The sequence below is a fragment of the Suncus etruscus genome, chromosome 12 (assembly GCF_024139225.1).
Source record: "Suncus etruscus isolate mSunEtr1 chromosome 12, mSunEtr1.pri.cur, whole genome shotgun sequence".
NCBI classification, from domain to species: domain Eukaryota; kingdom Metazoa; phylum Chordata; class Mammalia; order Eulipotyphla; family Soricidae; genus Suncus; species Suncus etruscus.
This window is the reverse complement of record NC_064859.1, coordinates 43,196,977-43,218,414: the sequence shown is the minus strand read 5'-3', so window position 1 is coordinate 43,218,414 and position 21,438 is coordinate 43,196,977.

Genomic DNA, 21,438 nt, shown 5'->3' with positions numbered 1-21,438 from the left:
AGATCTTCTTCAATTTCTTTCTGAAGTGTTTTGAAGTTTCCCTGGTATAGGTCTTTCACTTCTCTTGTAAGGTTTATTCCTAGATACTTGATATTTTTTGATACTATCTTAAATGGGATTGTATTTTTAATCTCTCTCTCCTCAACTTCACTGTTTGTATATAGAAACGCTACTGTCTTTTGTGTATTGACTTTGTAACCAGCCACTTTGCTGTATTGGTTGATTGTTTCTAGGAGTTTTACTGTGGACTCTTTAGGGTTTTTGATGTATATCATCATATCGTCGGCAAATAGAGTTAGCTTGTGTTCATCTTTCCCTACTTGAATTCCTTTGATTCCCTTCTCTTGTCGGATTGCTATTGCTAGGACTTCTAAGGTTATATTGAATAAGAGTGAAGAGAGTGGACAGCCTTGCCTAGTTCCTGACCTTAGTGGGAATGCTTCTAGCTTCTCGCCATTAAGTATAATGTTGGCTGTAGGCTTTTCATAAATAGCTGTAAGTATCTTGAGGAAGGTTCCTTCTAACCCTATTTTGCTGAGTGTCTTTAACATGAAAGGATGTTGGATTTTGTCAAATGCCTTCTCGGCATCGATTGATATGATCATGTGGTTTTTGTCTTTCATGTTGTTGATGTGATGTATCATGTTTATTGATTTGCGTATGTTGAACCAACCTTGCATTCCTGGTATGAAACCCACTTGGTCGTGATGTATGATCTTTTTGATGAAGTGTTGGATTCGGTTTGCTAAGATTTTGTTGAGTATCTTTGCATCTATGTTCATTAGTGAGATTGGTCTGTAGTTTTCTTTTTTGGTGGTGTCTTTGCCTTCTTTGGGAATGAGTGTGATATTAGCCTCATAAAAGGAGTTGGGGAGGATTCCTGTTTTTTCTATGGTTTGGAAAAGCCTTTGGAACAGTGGTAATAGGTCTTCTTTAAATGTTTGATAGAATTCACCTGTAAATCCATCTGGGCCTGGGCATTTGTTCTTAGGGAGTTTTTTAATTACCTCTCCAATTTCCTCTGAAGTGATTGGTCTGTTTAGACTTTCTAGATCTTCCTTTTCCAGTCTTGGAGGAGGGTGTTTGTCCAAGAATCTGTCGATTTCTACTGGGTTCTCTAGCCTACTTGAGTATAGTTGTTCATAATATGATCTCATGATATGTTGTATTTCTTGGGGTTCTGTTGTAATCTCTCCCCTTTCATTTGTGATCCTAGTGATTTGGGTGTTTTCCCTCTTTTTTTGGTGAGTCTTGCCAATGGTTTGTCTATCTTGTTTATTTTTTCGAAAAACCAACTCCTGGTCTCATTGATTTTTTGTATTGTTTTCTTAGTTTCGATGTTGTTTATTTCTGCTCTGGTTTTTATTATTTCTTGCCTTCTGGTTGTGGTTGGATTTCTCTGTTGCTGTTGTTCCAATTCTTTGAGGTGATCTTTTAAACTGTTGGTTTTGTTGTTTTCCTGTTTCTTGACATAGGCCTGTATTGCTATGAGTTTCCCCCTAATTACTGCTTTTGCTGTGTCCCATAGATTTTGACATGTTGTCTCTTCATTGTCATTTGTCTCAAGGAATCTTTTTATTTCTTCCTTGAGTTGTTCTTTGATCCAGCTGTTGTTAAGCAGCATGTTGTTTAGTCTCCAGGTATTAGTTTTCCTCCATTGCTTCTTCTTGACATCAATTTTAAGCTCTGTTGCATAGTGATCTGAAATGGTACTTCTAATGATCCTTACCTTTGTGATCTTACATAGGTTGGCTTTGTATCCTAAGACATGGTCTATTCTGGAGAAGGTTCCATGTGGGTTTGAGAAGAATGTGTATTCTGCTTTCTGGGGATGGAGGGCTCTATATAAGTCTATTAGCCCTAAATCTTCTAATTTTTCATTTAGAGCTCTTATTTCTTTGCTATTTTTCTGCTTGGAGGATCTGTCCAGTGGTGATAGTGGAGTTTTGAGATCCCCTACTATTATCACAATTCCCTTCATGTGTTTCTCCAGGTTTGCCAGTAGTTGCCTCACATATTTTGGTGACTCTGCATTAGGTGCATAGATATTGACCAGGGTTAGTGTTTCTTGATCTAATGATCCCCTGACCAGTAAGTAGTGACCCTCTTTGTCTCTGATCACTTTCTTGAGGTTGAATACAATTTGGTCTGATATAAGAATGGCTGTCCCTGCTCTTTTTTGTTTTCCATTGGCCTGAATAATTATTTTCCATCCTTTTATTCTAAGCCTGTGCTTATCCTGTAGCTGTAGGTGTGTTTCTTGCAGACAGCAGAAGTCCGGTTTATTTTTCCTAACCCAGTTCTCTACTATGTGTCTTTTAATTGGAGAGTTTAGTCCGTTTACATTTAGGGAAATTATTGATAGAGAGGACTGTTGTGCAGTTGTATTGTGTGGAGTGGTTGTTGTTACAATCGGGGGTTTGGATTGTGTAATTCTTCTCTGAGTAAGTCGCTTAGGATCAGCTTAGTTTGCACAAATAGTTCAAGTTCATTCATGTTTGAGAATGTTTTTAGTCTGCCCTCCCATATGAATGATAGTTTTGCTGGGTATTGGACCCTGGGTTGGAAATTTCTTTCATTCAGTCGTTTAAATATGTCATTTCACTGTCTTCTTGCTTGAATTATTTCAAATGGGAGATCTGGTTTGATTCTTATGTCCTTTCCTTTGTACTTGAGGTTTTTTTTCTCCCTTATTGCTTTCAGGAGTTCCTCTTTCTCTTTGTTTTTTGCCATTTGGATTATTATGTGTCTTGGTGTGGGTTTATTGGGGTCTATTTTATTAGGGACTCTCTTGACTTCTTGGATTTGTCCTGAATTGTCTTTCCAGAGGGTGGGAAAGTTCTCTGTTATTATCTCCCTGACTACCTGTTCTACCCCCTTCCCTATTTCCTCCCCTTCTGGTATACCCACAATTCTTAGATTGTTTCTTTTGTCCTTGTTCATTAGATATTGGATTTTTCCTTCCAGTGCTTTGCCTTTTATTTCTTTGTTGGTTTCTTGATCATTTTTTGATTGCAGTTTTCCTTCGAGTTCTTCTATGTGCTTCTCCAACTCTGTGTTTCTGCTCGTAAGGCTTGTTACCTTGTCTTTTAATTCCTTCACTTCTTTTTGTATGGACTCTCTCATGTTCTTTGACATTTCTTCTTTAATTTGGCTGATTCGTTCGTCCATGGATTTTTTTATATTCGGTTGTTAGGGTTTCTTTTAATTCTTTTAGTAATTCTTGCATTTCCTTCCTCCTGACCGCTTTTAGGTCTTCTTCCCGTGGATCTGTGCGTTTTGGTGGACTTGGAAATTTGATAGGGTTTGTCATGGTGTCTCCAGTTATTAGCGATTTCCTTGCTCTACGCATTGTTCTTTGTATTTAATGGTGTATTTTGGAGTGCTGTGGCTTCTAATTTTGGCCTGCTTTGGTCCCCTTCCTGAAGGTGTTTCTAGAGGGGCCTGTTAGGTGAGTTTGTTGAGCCTAGCCCTTTCTCCTCCCCTTTGCTACCTAGAGTGCAGCCTTCCTGCTGTGGGTCTTGTCCCTTTCTGCTCCTTATTTGTGTCAGCGGTGCAGTTCCACTCCTGGCCACAATGGTTACTGGCGCTGTTGAGCCTAGCTCTCAATCCCCTCTCCTTTCTCTGGGAGTCACTGGGGCTCCGCCCCCTCCACGCCTCCCTTGAAGGGTTCCCTCAGTCTAACACTTTGGGTTCTGTCCTCACCCTTGGGGAGTCCCTGGTCCACTCCATGGTCCAGGGGGGTGGACTGTTCTAGGTCACCTGCGAGTCCAGATGGCTGGCCCTATCTCTCCCGTCTATTCGGGTAGCTCAACTTGCCTTTCTAGGCACCTACCTGGGGGAAGGGAGTCACTGGACCCTCTCCGGCTGGCACGCAGGGGTCCCTGGGGGGGGGGCAGCCCAAACCGCGCAAAGGGAGAGAAATTCACTCAGGCCTCTCCTAACTCACGCCTCCCTCCTGCACGCCGGAGCCCCTGGGGGGAGGTGCCGACCCAAGCCACGCAAAGGGGCCGAATTTCACTCACGCTTCTCCTCACTCACGCCTCCCGCCTGCACGCCGGAGCCCCTGGGGTGAGGTGCCCGATTTCTCCAATTTGTTTCCAATTTCTTCAGGAAAAAAAAATGTAGGATGTGTACGGTCCGAGGATTCCAAATTCTGCTCCGTCGCGGAGAAATGAAGGGAGAACAACTCAAGCAAACGCTCAGGTGGATTCTTTTATTCTGGTATACCAGGGTCTATAGCCTCCTCCCAACAGAGCAAAGCCAGAAAGACCCAAATAAATAATTTTTATACAGATATTTTTTACTCTAAGTTGAGTCTCAGTTCTGTTGCTTGATATTTTTGTCTTTCTTTCTAAGACTGAGCTATGACTTTGAAATCCAGTCACAAAAAAAAAAGTCAGACTATACTATTAATTCAAAGCCTCTATCCTTTCAGGACACTATGCAGAACTATGCAGGTGAGTTCTAGAAGTCAGTCAAATAGTATTACCTTGTTTCACACTACTTTCTTAACTAACTCTAACTTCTAGCTTGTAAATGTGGATTGCCAAATATCTACAGGTTCCTGATGCCTCACAAATCCCTAGGGTTGCTTTGCTTCTATCTTCACATTAGGGGTTCACTTACCATATGTTTTCCTGTATCTTTAGTAGACAGCTGTTGTCTAGACTCGCTTTTTTGTACTACTGTTTAACTTGAAAGGCATTGGTCTCATTTTTGGGGGAAGACATTTGTCCAGATGGCAAGAGCTACGTTATGTAGCCTAGTCACTCATAGTACAGCTGCATAGTTGAATAGAAAATCCATTAGAATGTTGAACTTAAGAAAACCAACTTAATTTTATTCATTGTCATATTATTAGTGCCTGATAATAAGACAGGTCCAAATTATTCATTGAGGGGATATGGAGATAGTTCAAGTGATTCAGCACATACCGAGCATGAGCAAGGCTCTAAGTTTGATCCCCACCTTATATGTCCCCCTAAGAAAAGACTGATATGGCGCTGTTGGCTTCTGAGTATCAAATATTCATAGCACTTACCTGAGCATTGCCAAGAGTGTGTTCTTGACTCCCAATTCTGCAGACAGGATAACTCTATGAACAATAACAGTAAAATATAAAATAAAAAACTATATATTGGTTTTGAAGTCATACCTGGCAGCACTCTGGGGTTACTCCTGGCTCTGGGCTCAGAAATTGCATCTGTCAGGCTCAGGGGACCATATGGGATGCCAGGATTTGAACCACCATTTGTCCTGGTATGGCTACATGCAAGGCAAAATGCCCTACCATTGTACTATCTCTCCAGCCCCTAAAATAAAAAATGTTTTATTTGGCTTAATAACACTAATAAAATATTTTTAAAATTTTAAACTAGATGAAGTGATGAATATAAACACAAGTAAGAAGAAATGATATGGACAGATGCCATAGAAAATTCTTAGAATTTATAATGGTTATAAAGCTTCTGATTGGTAAAATGGTATACAGAGCATAAAAGTAAATGAATAAGGGGCAGGAGTCATAGCACAGCAGTAAGATTTTTGCCTTGCATGCGGCTGCCCAGTTCAATCCCCGGCTTCCCATATGATCCCTTGAGCCAGGAGCAATTTACGAGTGCATAGCTAGGAGTAAGCCCTAAGGGTCATTGGGTGTGCCCCCCAAAAACAAACAAAACAAAAAATAAAGAAAGAAAATTACATGAATTAAAGACAAAGTCCAGAGAAATTTGAAATATGAGATATTTTAAATATGCAACAGTACTTAGATCTAATGAAAAAAATCTGCCCTATCCCTATTAATAGCTTCTTAGATCTCAACCTTGCTTTTAAAAGTTTTATATGCAAGTAGCTCCTATAACTTGATTGAAATATAATGCATGCTGATATTCAAATTTCTTTACCCCTTTCCTTATGGAGATATTTCTAATTGTGGAATGAAGTTGTTTGTTACCCACAATCTTATTAGAAAATAAATGCTCTAGGTGCTGGAGAGACAGCATAAAGGTAGGTCATTTGCCTTGCATGCAGAAGGACAGTAATTCGAATCCTGGCATCCCATATGGTCCACCGAGCCTGCCAGGAATGATTTCTGAGTGTAGAGCTTGAGCGCTGCCAGGTGTGACCCAAAAACAAAAAGAAAAAAATAAAATAAATGCTCTAATTCTGGAGTTGTAGAAACCCAGTAAGTAACAGAGACTTTATTTTCTACAACAAGGGTAGAGCTTCTTAGACATACACAATACCCTGGGATAAGTATTCTAGTTAATGAAACATCAAAATATACCGTATTTTCCGGCGTATAAGACAACCGGGCGTATAAGACGACCCCTTAATTTTGCAGTTAAAACACAGGTTTAGGTCTATATTCGCTGTATCAGACAGAACATTCCTGTGTTACATGTGCTGCATGTATTCCTATGCTCATGTACCACAGTGAGCCAATCACAACAAGCAAAGGTTCAAAGGTTCTACTGTAATAGACTTCCTCTCTGACTCTGGCCAATCTGAGCAGGCTTTTGACAGTGTAGATTCAGGCCCAGAACATTGTCTAATTTGCATGCATCAAAAGCCTGCTTGGAATGGCTGAGTTAGAGTGGCGGTCAGAGCAGCCTGGCAGTGATTGGTGCAGGATCGAGTTGGACAATTCGTTTTGTGGCAATATTCAGACAATTTTCGTTTAGCGGCATATTGAAACATTTTTCGGGATATACTCGGCGCATAAGAGGACCCCCGATTTTCTGCTGACTTTCTTTTGTTTCAAAAGTCATCTTATACGCCAGAAAATACGGTATGTGACAGTTTGGGCCACTATCAATGTACTATACCATTATGGCTTCTGGCTTCATTGGTGAGGTAGATAAATATGTCATCAAAAGTTTCTGCTGGGCAAATAAGGCTTGGAACAAAGATGCACTTAGCCTGAAAATACTTCTGACTCATGTAGAAAGTCCAGTCAGGTGGCATCCTTTCCTTTTAAGTCTTTATTTATTTTGTTGGTCAGTTTCAGTAGAACTCAGGAGCCTTTGAAGCAAAGAAATGAATTCTATTCATGAAGAAAGGTCCAGATCCAAAAATTCGGAGCAAGAGGGCATGATAGAGGTCAGAATACAAGGAGGTGCAATAGGACCCTTGGGATAATCTATAATAAAGCCAGAGGAATCTAGAATTAAAACAAAAGTAAAATTAGACTAGGAAAGTAAAACTAAGGATTCCAGGACACTTTTAAGCATTGTTTTCTCATTTATACTGATTTTTGGTGGTATCTTCTGAATGCATCCCAAACCAGTCCCTCAGATTCTAAATTTGACTCCAGGGAAGCATATAACTACATTTTCAATAAATTTTAGATTCCAAGTTAACCACAGACCCAACCACGCTCCCAAATTAGAAAATATACATTAAAATATAATTTTCTTCCTGGTTTTGAAAATAATTACTTGGGTATCAAACTTGATACACCAGGCTTATTAAATAGCACTTACAAGAAAAAGTTCTGGTTTCTGAGTTCCAGAAATACTGATTCAACAGAAATAGAAGTCCATGAGTTGACAATGAAAAACAGTACTACTGATTGAATGCCAAGCATTACACAGCAAGTTTTCAGAAAAAAGAATGCTTTGTATTCCTTTGCAGTTTTTATACAAGCAACATCAGCAACACTTGCAGTTTATTTAAAAGGTAGACTTTAAACCCACTCCTGATCTACTAAATCAATTTAACAGAATAGCTCTATGATATGTGAAAATTAAAATTTGGTAACTACTCTAATATGTCAGTGGTTGACTAACTTCAGAATGCACTAATTCTTCTGGAGCTGGAGAAATAGCAGAGATGGTAGGAAGATTGCCTTGCACACAATCCACACAAGTTCGATTCCTGACATCCCAAATAGTCCTGCGAGCCTGTCAGGGGCAGTTTCTGAGCACAGAGACAGGAGTAACCCTTGAGCACTGCAAGGTGTGGTCCAAAACAACAAACATACAAAAAGAAAACATTTGTTCTGATATAGAACTAACACAAGTGTTTACTGACACTAGAATTATGTCCTATACTAGAAGCATGTGTCTATCAACTAATATAAAAGGAGAAACACATGGGTATCCAGTATATAGGACCCATCTGCTTATTTTAGTAAAGAAGGATTTTTAGGGCTTATTTAGCCACATATTTAAAATACATTGGGGATTTTAATAATTTTTGAGGATGAATTATACTTAAGGAATATGACTTCATCTTTCTAACTATGAAGCTTAGAATGATTGAATGATTCAGACTTAGAATAGAGGACATATAAGGTTCTCGGAGCTTAAAAACAAAATGATAAAACTGTATCATACGAAGGATGATTGCCCTCTCTATGCTTGACTTCCATCAAAAAGATCTGGCTTGTTCACTGATGTGGATTCTTATTACCACCAAATCATGACCAGATGTCCTCCATTTACTTATTTAAACACTGTCGTTTGTTTGTAGCTACTGAGGTTATTTACAGAGTCTGTCACTTTCTGTGACATTTTATTATCTGTCTAATTCTTTTTACAAAAAAAAATGCTGCCAGGAATTGCTGCAGGCCAGATGCAGCAAACTATCTCTCATATTTCAGAGTAGCCAAATGTTGACCAGCATTTTACTTAACCACCATCTATCTATAATAAAAACTTCCCCTTTTTCCTTAGTCATTTTATCCTCTCTGCTTTTCCTTTCTGTTCCATCTCAATTCATTTGCATTCTTTTCCACTATTATTTATTAATTCATGCATTATTTATACATTTAAGTAATGAACATAAATCAACCCCACAAAAATAAAGTAAATAATAACACCCCAAACAAAAAGTTACTAGAATGGTACCTGGAGACTCAAACCACTTCATCAATAAAAAATAGGACTTCATCATATGCAAAAAATTAAATTTGTGTTATTGAATATTTTTAACGAATTGATCTAGAGATATATCAGAGATATTAACATATAGAGAGATATTGATATAGAGATGCCAAGTTGCTGTGGCAAGTATACAGTATTAAAATGTATAAAAGAGTTATTGTCACTTGCCCCTAAAAACACAAGTTAAAATGATGGACTGCTCTCTTCAAAATTTGATATACCAAAATACAGTATTGGCCAAAGAGATAGTATGGTGCCTTGCAGTTTGAACCTTAAATTTGAACTGTAGCACTCCATCAGATATTTAAAGCCTTCCAGGAGTGATTATAGAGTGCAGAGGCAGGAGTAAGCCCTAAGAACAACTAGGTGTGGCCCCACAACAAAATTTTAAAAAGTCAAGCAAATAAAATAATATAGGTAGATTTGGATTTTCCTGAGAGTGGGCACGAGCCATGTACTTAAAAAGCTGTGACATTGGTCACTATATTGATTGTCTGTTTCTATTACATGTTTGTAGAAGGATAAGAGAAAATTTTGGCAAACAAATACTCCAACTTCTTTTATTTTTTATTATCTTCTTTGACTTTTGCTATATTCAACTTTACCTCTTTTTATTAATTTGTGTTTTTCTTCGCTTTAAAATATTTTGTTTTGTTGAATCAATATGAGATATGCAATTACAAAGCTACTGATAGTTGAGTTTCAACTATCCAATGTTCCAGAACCATCCCTTCACCAGTGTATACATTGTGGACACAAATGTCCACAGCTTACCTTCCATCCCACTACCCCAACCTGCCTCTTTGACAGACAATTTTCTTCTTTCTCTCTCTTTTGCCTTCCTGTTTCTTTTTATACACTGGTTTTTGTAATACTAGAAATAGTCCAAATCTTTCACTTAAAAATAAACCACCGATTTTATAACAATATTGATTAAATTAGGTATATTGAATAAAGAGCATATACTACTAGTTACTGCCTATGATGTGACATATTGAAGGAAAAATAGAAGTGTGGAATTCAAGTGTCACAAAAATTATGCTGGACTCTAGATGTTGTTATAAAATATTTTTATAATATTTTAAAATTCTATTTTATTCATGACTATTAACAACATGTGTTTGCTTTGGTCCTATGGCAGAGCTGAATAGTTGTGACAGAAACCATGCTGCCAACAAAGTCTGAGATACTTGCTATCTCATCCCACTAAAAGGTTTCTCATTTGTTTGATGTTTTTATGTGATGACTACCTCTTCATCAGTGAATTAGCCTCCTGACACTTTGATCTATTTGCATGATGTATTTTGTATGTTGAAAACAATGGAACTAAAAACAGGGACAAAAGGACAGAGGAGTGCAGTGATGTACGGTTTGGTTTTATTTTTGATGTGACATTGTTCTGGAAGCCCATCCATCATCCCAGGATCCCTCCTGAATTGCCCATCCATATTCCTCTTAAACTATGACAACTATCTGAAATAAGAAAAACAGGACTGAAAGATAAAAAAACAGAAATTTCTGAAAACTATCATAATAATATAGAACTTTCCCTATATTGTGAGGCTAGTATTATATTTATACAGAAGAATCTTTTTTAAACTATTGCAATATTGATGACAATAGAATATGCCATGTTGACTAAATTCCTTAAGAAATTTAATAACAGATGCTAGCATTCTAGTCTTCCCTTACAAATAGTTAGAAAAGGTAATGTTATGGCAAATTGTTCCTCATTTACCTACATGGAATTCTGTCACTTCCTCAAAATCAAATGACAGTGCGATTTTTTTTACTTCTTTGGAAAATAATTTAGCTAGTATTCATTTGCTTTAAATTAAAATTTTCAGGGTTATGTAAGAAAGAAAATTTGTATTCAATGGTTCCTTTGCAATAACTAATATCACTGAATTTCCTCTGATGAAAACCATTGGCTTTTAAAAAGGGCCATCTTTATTTGCTTTATTGTAGGGTCAGTATTCTAAATATGTCATGTGAAAAGTTTTTTTTCCTTCTAAAAATGTGGTCTTTCCATGTCCACCTAATCAATCTCTTAGTCTATATGATATTTAGTCTTTTTATTCCCTAGAGAAATGAAATACTATAAAATTTTTCCTAAACTATCTAAGCTAAAAAGCAGGCAGTTGCATAATTAGACACAATGTTTTATACTTCAAGGAATACTATTCTATCATAAAAGGTTATTTTTTTATGTGGGGACAACATTAACCTAGTTCAATGTCTCAATAAAGTCTCTTAATGGTTGTTGAGAGAAACACTTCTACCTAAATGAGCCAGAAATAAAAAAATCAATGGCAAAACAAGAGAACCAAGAACAGAAAAGAACAGAAAGCCAGGGAAAATACACAGGATTAGCCAAGATGGGGAAATCAAACTAGCCTGGCTATGGTACTATGCTGGTGCAATCTTCCAGAAATAAAAAAAAAAAAAACAAAAACCCTTCAACAAGATGAATTATGGCCCAACAGTCCAGATGCTGAATATTCAGTGTTCAGTGTCTCAGAATAAAACATTTTTTGAATTTAAGGTTACTTATAATGCAAATATTATGCACTAATTCAAAAAGACTGTTGTCCTTATAAAATTATATATTTATTAGTTTTATTTTAATTTTTGACAAAATTTTGGCATATTTTTACTGAAAGAACTTTAGAATAATGTAAGGTGAAAGAGAAAAAGAGAGAGATATGTATGCTCATGAGAGAACACTGACTTCTCTCTGTAGCAAAAAATATAAACGGTGCCTATGGAGGTGAAGAGGTAAGGGTGGATGAACAACACTATATGAGGATAAGGCAGTGGTCAGAGTGATGTCTCAAAAAGCAAACACTTCCAGAATTTCTTCAACAAATCATCCTAGTAAGGGAAAAAGTAATAGTTATTTTTCCATAGTCTTCAAAAGATATCAACTCTACCTTCTACACTTTGAATTCACTTCTTACCTTTCAGGACTTTCATTTGTTATAATAAATTTCATTCTTTATAATAAATTTATTTCATTCTGTGGTACAGTAACTGAGACTCTAACCATTGGACACTCTTGTAACCTCTTTGCTGCTACAAGACAAGAGCCAGTCTCTGGAAATCCTCCATTTCCTTTGCACATATTCAAAAATTAAAATGTAGGGAAGAACTACCACATTCAATGGAATACATATGGATCATGTGAGCAAATTGTTTTCAAGGCAGTAAAAAAATAGATAAGCTCTACAGAAAGCTTTTAGCTTGGGAACTAAAGTTAAGACCCCTTCTCTTCTTCCAATCAAGCTCATTCAAATCCTACAAAAATTAAATACCAAGATGCTGCTAAAAACAGTAGCATCTATGTAGGATTATTATCATAAAACCTCCACGTTCTATGTCCAAAACGTGGGAAACCTCTAACATAGACCACAGGCTTCAGAATGCAGTCATATTTTTTTGCTAACTGTGCTTCCTTTTTTATATTAAAAATAACTGCCAGCTTCTATACATAAGCAACCTGTGATTTAGAATACATATAATAAAATACACTAAGAACTCAGTACCACCTTTATAAATAAATGTGTATTTAATAACCAAAACTGAATAAATATACATCGGCAAAGGATTTTACCTATCTATGTGAGACTTTATTTATTGCACCAACAGATCATGTTTATTTGATGTAGAGCTTTGCAGACCCTTTGCAATAACTTGCAGTAACCTGGACTTTCCTTAGCTTATCCCCAGGGGTCTATAATCCACAAGCTTGGAACTATTGTTTTCTCGTGTAACTGATTTATTGGAAAGGCTCAATTCTGTATGAGTATAAACATGAAATGATTTTCTTTTTCTCCAGTTCTTATTTTCAACCGTGTTTTGTGAAATCATTCCTTTCAATCCTTTTTCAGCTTAGGGGAAAAAAATCCTCTCATTTATTGCCTTTCATATACAGCAAGTTCAGTTTAATTTCCAGCATCCATCACAAATTATTTTGTCTCATCATTTTCCCATTTCTCTTACAAGGTTAATAGAGACTATATCTTAATTTTTCCTTCTTCCTCTGCAATGGCTCTTGCCTCTAGTGTTCCGAAACTGAGAGAGAAGGAGAAAAGGAGCAAATGCCTGGGACATCCCACTGCAGCTTCAACCATTCTTTCTCTTTACCCCAGCCTTCAACATGCATGGCTTCCCCCTACCATTCCATTGCTTAAGCTCTTGATTAAAAGAGGATGAGTGAAGGTTAAGAAGACTTTTCAGTTTTAACTCTTAGTAATTACTTCACATCAATATATTTGCATTTCAAATAGGGAATATCATATCATTTCTCTGCCCTGCCTATTTCATTGTTTGCCATGTAGGCTATGATAGTAAATTGGCTGTTTAAGATGCCTCAGAACTGTGTCTTGACAAGGTTGTGAGTGACACAGGTTCATTGTATCTGAAAAGACATATCAAACTGTGTACTTAATATTTGAGTCTTTAAAACTCTGTACAGAATTCTTAAATTGATAGGTCATAATATTCATAATATATAACTTGATCAGTTATAACTTTTAATTAATATAAATTATAATTGATATGAAAGTCATTATTTATTACTTAGAATTGTTGAGTTATTCTGTATATGAATGGACAATGAAAGATGAAATAATTCTTTCAGAACAAAAACAAAAGAAATGGAAACTACTCTTTGAAGTCTGAATGTCTTTGAAGTTCTTGAAGTGTTTCTTTTCCTGACTAGGTTTTGGTTGGAAGAGATGATTATTCTCATATAATTATTACCAACACTCTTATAAAAATAGATCAAACATGAAGTAGAAAGAGATCAGGACTGGCTTTGCCATTTATCTGACAAAGATTATTTTTTGTAGGCCATGATCCTATTCCACAACAAGACATTTATGAAGAACAACCAGGATCAACACAGAAATCTGGAGAGATTAGAGAATTGTTAATTTAGACCAATAAGGAGCAGCTCTGCTGTTCTCAGAACCACACACCATGAAAGGTTTTTACTGAAAATGGCCATTTCCCAATTAAAAGGAAGATTATAGAAGCATTTGACCAATGCTAAGAAAGAGAAAGGATTCTAGGAGAAGATATGAGAGAAGATGAACCTAAATTGAGACGAGTTAGTGGAGGCTTCCTGGAATATTCCAATGAGCTGCAAACTAAAGTTTGAGGAGAATTTGAAAAGGCTAAATGATGGGTCTGGAGAGATAGTCAGCAAGTAGTTTATTTACTTGGCACATGGCTGATTTGATTTGATCCCTGTATCCCAAATGTCACCCAATACCCTCTATTCAAAAGTGATACCTGCAAGCAGAGTTAAGAGTAAGCCCTGAGAACTGCTGGTATGGACCTAGAATTAAAAACATCACCAATTAACAACTGCTCAGTTAAGGAATAATATAGCCTAGGAGGAATATAAGAATGGCTGTATTAGCTATATAGGCCTACCAGGACAAATGAGCTTAAATCTAATGTCCTAAAATGATAAAAAATTACTCTTTCACTGTTCAGCACTTAAGGTATGTGAAAGGGGGATGTATGCAAGATTAGTTTTTTTCTGGATGCTTCGAGAGAGACTATGTCTTAGCCATAGTCCAAGTTTCTGGAGGTTGCTCACAAACTTCAGTTTGTATATTGAATTACTCCTCTATGTCTGTCATCATATAGCCTCTGCCCTTTAGTATCTCTTTTCTATGTGCCCTCCTTGTCCTTAGAAGGGCACCAGTCTCTGGATTTAGAGCCCACTTGAATCCAGAATGATCTTATTTCAATTTAATTAATTACATCTGTAGAGACCCTCTTCTCCAAAAGGTCACATTTTGAAGTTCTAGGCAGGCATGAATTTTTGGAAGACAGTCTTTGACCTGACCTAGTCACTAAAATGTCTGTGTGATATTTAGCAACTTTTTTTCCCACTTTTCTGTCATGGAAAACCTCATTTCTCTACAATTCAATTTTTCAGATTGTGTTATAATTAATTATTTGAGAGCCTGTTATCCTCCTTAAGAATGTTAACTCCTAAATACAGGAAATAAATGAGATAAACCCGGTATCTAATATAGAAACTAGACATTCAGAACATTTCTTGAGACTTAGTTTCCCTCAATTATAATTATGTGCTACAAAAAGCATGATCTTTCTGTCTTTTGTCAAGGGCATCTATATCAAATCATGCCTTAGTCTGGAATATAGCAATCCACAGAAGCTCAGTATAAGAGAAAATAGCTTCAAGATGTGGTTAGGGACTGTATTATTCATACAAAAAATGATTGTCACTTTTATCTTTGTGATAACAGTGATTATGATAATGCTCAAGAAACAGAAAAGAGTTAATGATAGTTTATAGTGTTTTCTGGCACACACTCTCTAGCATAATTTTAAAAAAAAAGTCCTTTGAAATCCTGATTTTATATAGATGGCAAAACTTTCTTTGCAAACCTTATTAAGATGTCTATTAGATAAAAAAATTCTTGATTTCAAGATATTTGAGGTTAAGTAGTCTTATAAATATTGTGAACTCTATAAAAATTCACTACCATCAAAAACTAACACTTTCGTGTAATTTTATACTGTTTCTGCTTTTAATTACAATTAAACCAGAGTTATAATGACTGTCAGTCATCTTACCTATTTTCCACCTCCTACAAATAATCTGCCATTTGTAACAACCACATATCACTCTATTGCATATCTCTATAAGTACAGTTCTTAGAAAGAATTCCACATTTAAATGAGAGCGTGCTATTTTTGTCTTTCTCTATCACTTATTTCACTTAGTATAATGACATCAAATTTTATTCAAATACTCATAAATTTTAGGCATTTATATTAATGAATAATATTCCATGCATATGTAGGTGTATGTTTGTAAACATACACATAAACATATATACAAGCATTTACACATAGACATAGACTTTTTTGGTTGGGTTATTTTTTGTTTGTTTTGGGGGGGCACACGTAGTGATGCTCAGCGATTACTTCCTGGCTATGCACTCAGAAATTGCTCTTGGATCAGGGAACCAAATGGGACACTGGGAATCGAACTTAGTTCTGTCCTGGGTCAACTGAATGCAAGGCAAACACCCTACTGCTGTGCTATTGCTCCAACCCCTACATATAACATTTTAACAATTTATCTTCCTGGATACTATGTTGTGTATAATTGTGTTAGCTCATGTTTTAATTATGGCAATTGATGCTGCAATTAATTTTTATGTACATATATTTTATAATAGTACATTCTATCTGTCTCTCTGTCTCTGTCTCTGTCTCTCTTTTTCTGTCTCTCTGTCTCTCTGTCTCTCTGTCTCTCTCTCTCTCTCTCTCTCTCTCTCTCTCTCTCTCTCATCAAATAAATAGCCAGAAGCAAAATTGCTGGATCACATGGAGGTTTTATTTTCAATTCTTTTAGGGAAGGTCATATGTAGTCCATAGTGACTACACTGATTTACATTTCTGCCAACAGCTCACAAAAGAAGTTTCCTTTGCTCACCCACCTTGCTATCAGGTGCTATTTCCTGTCCTTTTAATAATAGTAGTTGTAGCAGGGGTGATTTCCTTCTCTTATGATTTTGATTTATTTTTCTCTGATCAACAGTAAATGCTGAGTCGTTTGATATCTTTTTTGAAAAGATATATATATATTTGAAAAGATATCTATAAATATATATGTATATATGTATATATATATATTTTTAGTCTCTCCACTCTAACTAAATTTTTTGTGGGTTTTAACTTCAATTGAGTTGCATTGTTTATTGATTTTTAGTTTTAACCCATTGTCAGATATTTTGTACTTAATATGCTTTATAGAGTACTATATATTTATTTTCTGTTTATTACCTTTGATTTTGGCATCAAATAAAAGATATGAATTTTTAAGATCAATGTCAAGTAGTTTGTGTTCTTCAGAAGTTTTATGCTTCAGAGATTACATTCCACTTTTTTTCATTTGACTTTATTTCTTTAAGGTATTACACAGGGCTTCAGTTTCATTCTTTCTTCTGGCTATTACTTTATAATTACCCTTGTAGTTTCATATGTTTCATCACTTGCACCTTCATAAATATATCAGAAGATATGACACGTTTTTGAACTAAGATTTTCTAATGATAGAGTACAAAATGTGGATGATATGCAAGTGATTTGTTGAGGAAGTTTGCTAAGGAGAAAGTTATAGGGGGCCAAAAGAAAAGCAAGAACACAAAGAAGTGGATGAGAATGAAAGTTGTTATTGTCTTACTATTGTTTCATAGAGAGTTCTGGATGGTGAATAGCATTATCAACCAGGTTCATATTTAGATAAGAAACCAAGAAACGAGATTGTTTTCTACCACATTAGTCAATTATTGGTGATGTGTCTGTCTCATATCAGGTATAAAATTCTGGTATTTGGGGAATATTGGCTTCCCATTTGCAAAGGAAGTTGTCTGGTGAAATAATATACTTCTGGGTCATTAGCAGTCAATTCCTAAAACTTTAGTATGTACATGTAGAGCCAGATATAAAGAATCTGGGCAGGGTATCAAGAACAAATATCAAATATGGTCAGTGATCCTAATGTACAAAAGTAACACTATTCTCTCTTCTCTCTCAAACTCAGAAAAAAAAAAAAAGGTGGGTGGAAAGAGAAACAACTAAGACCCAAAGAAGCTAAGAAATTTTTAAAGGCTAAGGGACCAATAAATATCAGTACATGAGTTCAGCAGCTGGAGCAATAGAACAGAGGAAAAGGGCATTTGCCTTGCATATGACCAATTCAAATTTCATCCGCAGCCACTCATATGGCACTCAACTAGTCAGGTGTTATCTCTGAGTATAAAGTTAGGAGTAAACTATGAGCACAGCTGAATGCGTCATGGCTCAAAAATTAGTAAAATAATAATGAGTTCAAGTCTCTCTTCATAGACTTACATACTTTATAAAGTAACTAGACAAGACTTTTCTGATAAATGTTTCTCATGCTTTTATATTATTGAAGAAGAATCCAATCAATAAGGTAGGAAGTTTCAGGAGAATCTTACTAAATAGACTTAATGGCTTATTTCAGGAACAATTTAATATGGCAGTGACTTGAAATTTTATTTGTACACATATTATATATATATATTTATATATATTATATATCTTATAATATTCTACTTAATTTTATATATAGTTTTTCTTTTATGAAGTATATTGAAGTTTATATGGCATCTAAATGCCATGTTAAAAGTTGACAGGCTGACCTCATATCATGCAAATTAAGCTATAACATATTTTTTCAAAATATTTTTATGAGTAGCTAGAAAAATCACACTCGACCATACATACCAACGAAGCCACTTTATTTTATCATTCTATTACTTGTCTCAATAGGCGAAAAATATATTTGAATATCTGGCACTTTTACTGAAGCACTCAGCAAAAATCTTGAGCCATGTGACACCATTAGACCAAGTCTGATAGAGAAAGTCTTAGAAGAAGCATTATTTCTTAGAAACACCATGGAAAAAGAAAACCCATTTCATGCAATATTCTCTTGCAAAGTAGCATGCAAGCTCATTCTGGCACTTTGAAAATGAATTACTTGCTCTGATTGTCTCCTCTAGAATTTTGAGGAAATCATCCAGCCTCAGAAAAGTTGCTAACCTACAGACTAGAAAAAGCATACTTATTCAAATACTTTTATCTACATTAAATGAGATTAGGGATATCCTTAGCCAAATGTAGGAATTTTATTCCATTGTTAAAAGATAATTAAGCACAAATGTGTTAGAATGCCACTTTAAGGTCTTGTACAACATAATTTATTTTAGCTGTGAATTACAGTTATTATGTCATCGTTATTGCTTTTCAAGATATAATAGACCTTAAATTTTCTATTATTTAACAAAAAGATATGTGAAAATTACTTATTAGATTTGGTCTATGTCTCCATTGTTCTTCAACCCAATATTACATTTATGATAGTGCATATGTGCCCTGCTTAAGGGAAATACCTATAGTTCTAACATTCTCTATATATCCTACCAGGCATTAGATAAAATGCTCTATCTTGAAATGATCTAAAAGGAATTTAATTAAAATGACACTGAGCTGTGCCTAATAGAAAGAATATGTGATTTAAATAAACATAGTTATGCAGAAAAGTTACATTTAAAAATCTATATCAGGAAGCACAATCAACTTTAAATTAATTTGCTACCTTAAAAGAGAACTAGTTGAAAAAGACAATTTAATTCTAAGTTAAAGGGATACCATTCCAAAAAAGGTAAAAAATCATTTAAACATGAATTTCAATATCTATTATTAAAAGAAAAGTGCCAATAAAATGTGGGAACAGTTTCTTATTTTTTTTCCAGCAAGAAAATTGGGCTGTAGTAATCCTTACCTATATAGACTTGGTTAATTAATGTTTGCAGACTGCTTTGAGTTCTTGCTATGATGATCTCCATAGAAGGATGAAATAGGCTGTTATGAACACTTGAATAAGCCTGCTGAAAATACTGTCATAAAAACCAGTGTTTCAACCACTAAGAAGAAAATGGTACATTTGTGTGGGTTATCATCAAAAGCGGCTTCCAATAAATCACTTCCAGAGGGAAAAAATGATTAAAAAAAAGAAAGAAAAGAAAAGAAAAAAAGAAAAGAAGGGAAATAGTTTTATCAATACTATCTTATGCTCTCTCAGAAGAGTAAACACCTACACCAGACATATATATGTGTATATATATTAAACATTTATTTATTTATTTAGGTTTTTGGGGCCGCACCTGATAGTGTTCAGGAGTTATTCCTGGCTCTGTGCTCAGAAATCGCCCCTGGCAAGTTCATGGTACCATATGGGATGTCAGGGATAGAACCTGGGTTAGTTTTGGGTTGGCCACTGCGATGCTATCACTTCAGCCCCCAACCAGACATATATATTTAATTCACTCCAGGGTTTCTTCTATTCTGATAAGTATTTTAATATTAGTATTCATTGGTTGCTTGTTAGTATACAAGGGTGGTCTTCTAAAGGTGTTGGCATTTGAGAGATTCATAAGTCATTCTTCAATATTTCTTTACAGGATAGAGTTACCATTGTTAAATGCCACCATTCTAGATATATAAAAGTCTTTCCTGACTTTTACTAATTGATTTTCTGAGTTAGACAAAAAAATTATGAAGGTAAATGACAGGGTATGAAGAGAAAATATTTATTGATCTTCAATAGCTACCTAGACATGAGCAGCATCTTTTATTCCTGAATTTTTCTTACCCAATGTCATTACACTCATTCTAACTTCTTTTCTAACTCAAATTCTTTCCATATGGAGAGGATATTTTGAGAGTGGAAAAGCCCATCGCATACAGGATTTAATAGCAGACAACTACTTCACAGAGCTGAGCTCTCCTGGACTGTGCCTTAGATCAAGCTAAAGTCACCAATTACCAGACTCTCTGGAGACCAGACATTACAATGAGAGTTTTTGACCCTAGGAGGATTTAGATAAGCTCTGGATAAGTTCTGTTTTGTGACATGAGCACCGAGTTGCTTAGCAGTAAAAATGTCTTTCCTTTCTATCACTTCAGCCAACAACATTTCCCCAGGATTTTTGCAGATGCCACAAGGCTATGTTGATGACTGTCTCAGTGAGGGAAGACTGGGCTTATTTTAGATTCACTATTTGACCCCAAGGTCATTTCTGCACCTGTTCAGAGTATTTGATTGCTTGGACTCGAGGATGCTTCTTCTCTTCCCTTTCTCAGTTGATTTGGGGAATACCAGTCTAAGAGGAGTAAAGGTGAGGCAAGAGTTTTCAAGTTCTCAAAGGTCTTGGAGTTATCAAACAATAGAACATCTACTGTCAGAAGAGAGGACATTATGTCAAAACTATGGAGTTTCTGTAACTTGGTGTTTAGGGGCTTGAGAGATAGCACAGTGGTAGGGCATTTTCCTTGTTGAAGCCGATTCAGTCTCAGCATCCCATATGGTCCCCGAGTCTGCCAATATCAACTTCTAAGCATAGAGCCAGGAGTAACCCCTAAGCACTAAGTATGACCTAAAAACCAACAACAACAAAAAGAAAGCAAACAAAAAAAACTATGGAGTTTCCTGAATTCAGATCCCAACTCTACCTCTATGATTACCTCTAAGTCTGATATTTAGAAAGGCATTTAAAAGGATGTTGGAATTTATGTGTAGAACAATTTTCAAGGTTGGAGAGAAAGCATATAAATAGCACAGACCTGATTTGGAGCCCCAGCACTGTGTGTTCCCCTGAGTACCTTTGGGTGTCTTAAGTAGCCCAAGTTTTTCCTGAGCCATACTGCTGGCCCTGAAGCACTGTCTGGATGAAGAACACTTTGATATTGATGCAAATAATAAATTATCAGGCCCAGACCACTGGGCAAAATATTGCAGGGAGTGACTCCTATTTAAAATAAACTATTTTAGCAGCTTATAAATTGTTTATTGTGTATAAATGTGTATATATTGTAAATACACCTTGTATATTGGTGACTTGATAAATTTTAGCAACTATTCATGAAAGATAAGTGATGATACTACAATTTCCACTTATAG